General features: G+C 33.4%; 1 long non-coding RNA gene across 1 annotated transcript; it reads left to right on the top strand.

The window, feature by feature from the left end:
• Positions 1-1,613: 1,613 nt before the first annotated feature.
• Positions 1,614-2,365, top strand: LOC107556367 (uncharacterized). The gene is made up of 2 exons (XR_001605267.1): positions 1,614-1,711; positions 2,332-2,365. It is a non-coding gene; the product is annotated as an uncharacterized lncRNA (long non-coding RNA).
• Positions 2,366-3,978: the final 1,613 nt, after the last annotated feature.

Below are 3,978 nucleotides of genomic sequence, written 5' to 3'. Positions count from 1 at the left end.
TGTAAGGTTAACCCTGCATGGTGTAAATGTTTGAAAATGATTAACAGTTGCAAATAAACATTCATTAGAAATTTAAAAAAGTAATCAAAAGTAAACTTTAATAAAGTAATTGAAAAAGTTACACTACTATTACATTTTAAATAGGGTAACTTGTAATCTGTAACCTATTACATTTCCAAAGTAACCTTCCCAACACCGTATGTAAGTTCCTACACATGAATGCGCCTTACATTGTTAAAGAGTCAAGAAAGAAATATTATGGTCATAAACAACACAATGACGTCTTAATCTATACCAAATATTTCACTAGTATTTTTTGTGTTTAGTTTTTATTTCTCAGAATGGGGCGTTCATGAATAAGTCTGTATAATGTTTGTAAAAGCATTAAATGAATGTCCTGTATAAGTCTCAGTGGAGCTGTTACTGTTACCGGAGAACTGTGGGAGAGACTAATGAACATGTTTTTATATACCCCGCTCTGTTTTTGAACATTTATTTTCAGTCACGCCAGGGTGCGGTAGACACTGAGCATCTGGTGGTCCTTTTACTGCAAACCCTGGTTCCTTTTAGTCTCTTTTGCTGTCTTTTTATCTCTCCCTGTGTTTTACCAATCAGCATGTAACCTATCAATTTTCTATTGATATATGTCTTTGTCCTTGATGAACATAATGTTATTGAACTGTCTCAGAACAAAACAAATCACACTTAAGCGTTTAATGGGCACATCCAGATTTTTTTTTTAAATAATAAAAATAGGTGAAAGAAAAAAAGAAATGCTTGTCTGTATAATGGTGCAAAACGGAAAAATGAAAATTGAGAATTATAATAATTTGTATTATTATTTATCATAGTTGTAAAATAATTTAAATTTTAATTTAGTAGTTTGGCAAATTTATAAGTCACAACAGAGCCATGGAAAGAGAGAGTTGCGTCAACGGAAGTCCAAAATATAATAGTATATTCCAATTTAAAACAACTTAAAACATTTTTACACATTTAATCATATATTTTTATGTATGTTGACTTTTGTTATGCACTTATTTACAGCAATCGATTTATACATGTATAATAAACTATAAAACATGTCCTTGAACAGTCTCCACAATAGTTTGCTGTGCTGCATGGGAGTGCTCCAGTCACTCACAGAAAGGAGTGTGAATGTATGGTTTCCCTACTGATCTGGAGAAGAGAAAAAAAATGATGCATCAAGTTTTGTTCAATTCACATTTATTTGTATAGCACTTTTTAATATACACATTGTTTCAAAGCAGCTCTACAGAAAATGAATGTTTCTACATTACGAATAAGAGTAACTGTGCCAAAGTAATGGTAGAAATGTTCTAAAATTAGGCTATACAAATCATGCAGTTAAGTAACGTCATGTATTCAGAAACAGTTAAATGTATACAGAAACAATTAACAAATTAAAGCAATGGTTACATGATGTTATCATGTTGATTACAATGCAAGGAAAATGTAGCAGTTTTGTATGTTTATTCAGAGTCCGCTTCATCTGAAGTCCTCTCAAGGGTTGGCGTCATCTCTTCACAGGTGTTGGGTCATCTGAAGTCCTCGTAAGAGGCTGGATATAGTCAGCAGGAGCAATCTATATAGATTACACCAACAAAATGTGATGGAATCATACTAGGGAACTGGCACTTTTTCACAAAGAGCAGGGAAAGACTTGCCAAAACCAGTGAAGAGACTCATTGTGAGGGTGATGTCTCTTTACAGGGAGTCTTCAGGTGGTTCTTGTTCTGAAAGCAAGACAGCGAAGGAGACAAACACAGGAGAAATGGTTAAGTGATGCTCCATCACATTGCAGTCCTGTGGCATCTGCTCCTTCAACACAGTGCTTCTTTAGTAGCTAAGACGTTGAAGTATAAAATACAGTAATAATGTACAGGTTTACTGTAATTACTTCTATAATATAGTAGTGGTATATAATCCATTTTTGGACATTTAGCCTAGCATGATTCTGAAATGAAAACTGCTCACCTACACTAAACGTTTCATTCTCACTTTAGTCCATCTGCATGGGACACATGCTTATTAGGTCTATTTAATAACTCCCCACCAGCAAAATCACTTTTAAATTACACAACGATGGATGAAACTGCATGAAGAGAATGAATAACATCCCGTAAATCTACTAATTAAGTGAGGAATAATCTAATAATCATCTGTTTTAATGCACAGGGTAATTTGATTAGCTGTGCTGATAATATACTATTTTGTTCTATAAATGTCATACCTTTCAAAAGTTCATCACAGCGGTCTCTTCTGCTGCATCTCTACGGCGCTGATAGTATGAGCGCTAACTTCCGGGAGCTATTGAGCGGCTCCACGATCCGCCATTGCTGTATAAAACTGGTCCATTGGAGTGAACGGAGTTGTCACAACTCTCTCTCTCTCTACAGCTCTGAGTCACAATAGACAGTCTCCGCAGAACACAATCAAATCTGCAAATTTAAACCAGCAAACCAAAATTATTTTGCTTACTATCATGGCTCAAAATGTGATCTACCAAATGGCTGAGAGGACTGTTAAAGGGTTAAAACAGAGGGGTTAAGAAAGGGATGGCTAAATATTTTCAAACAGAAACCTCAATGTATTCCCTTTGTTTAAGCGTTCATAATTCACAAGCTAAAAAAGAGAGAAAAGTGTGCAATAAAAACTGAAATACAAACCAAAAGGTCTCTTTACTTATGGAAAATGTTAACTTGTGACACAAACAGTTTACATAGTATGCCAATGGCAAACAGCTGTACTGTAATTTTCCACTACCTTGTTTGAATGTCACAAATACAAGTTCTACCAGCACATGAAACTTTAACACAGGACAATCAATGTTCAGTAAACACTGAAAGTGTTTGACCCTGACTCTGTCTGAAGAAACACAAGATGTATTTCACGCTGAATAAAATAACAATAAAATCAAAAGTTTCAGTCTGAAAGAGGGATTTACTTGCACATCTTTCAAAAGTCGGGAGGGCACCTTAAAAATGAGCATACAGTAGGAGAGAGGAAACAAGAGGCAGATAAAGATTTAGAGGCAAAATCCCATATGTTTTGTTATGAGAACTAATAGATATGATCATTATCTAAGAAAATGAACCTAGTATAAAAACTTGCCTTGCATTTGTCTCTGCAAACGTTGACTGCAATCAACCATTCAACCCTATTACCATTTATCATAAGTAAAAATGATCAAACAAATATTGGGAAATATAAATGTATCTATCAGCATATATCAACATTTGGTCCCAAATTAGCTACCAAACCACTCAATATTTAGCCTAAAGCTTAATTTAGCCTGTTCCCAGTATTTGGCATAGTTTTTGTAATGATTTTTATTAAGTTCATTCAAGTAATTAATTAATTTATTTATTTATTTATTAGGTTGGTTGGTTTTAAACTGTATTTGATGTGTCACAAATGTTTGTAATGGGGTTAAAAAATTGCAAACCTTCTTCTATAAAATTAATAGAAAGTTATTTGAAATAGAAAATAAGTTAGCATAATAATTAGTAATATTGTGTATAGTAGTATTAGAGTTTAATATTTATTAATAATAATAATAATATTTTGGTTAAATATACCAAATATATATTTTGTATTAATTTTGTTATTATTATTATTTTGTATCAAATGCTGTTAAATATTTATAGATTTTATAAGAAATATAAATATATGAAATATATATATATACTTTATATTAAATATGAAATATTTATAGCTAATAATGTATATGACCCCCTTAGGTTTATATCAAGGTTAAACATGTGTTGACAAAAACAATGATCATGGCATGGTGGTGGACATGGGCCATGCAGCGGAAGCAAGTCTGGATCATGGCATGATTTCAGGCCTCGAGTGTGTAGCAGAGGACAAGACCATAAAGGATCAGGTGGCCATGGTAGAGTCAGCAGAGATGGAGACAGAAACAACAGAACAGGACGTCATGGCGGAGCAGAA

The sequence above is a fragment of the Sinocyclocheilus grahami genome, unplaced genomic scaffold, assembly GCF_001515645.1.
Source record: "Sinocyclocheilus grahami isolate Dianchi unplaced genomic scaffold, SAMN03320097.WGS_v1.1 scaffold20.1, whole genome shotgun sequence".
NCBI lineage: Eukaryota > Metazoa > Chordata > Actinopteri > Cypriniformes > Cyprinidae > Sinocyclocheilus > Sinocyclocheilus grahami.
The sequence above is the reverse complement of the archived record's forward strand: the minus strand, read 5'-3'. Positions and strand labels throughout refer to the sequence as shown.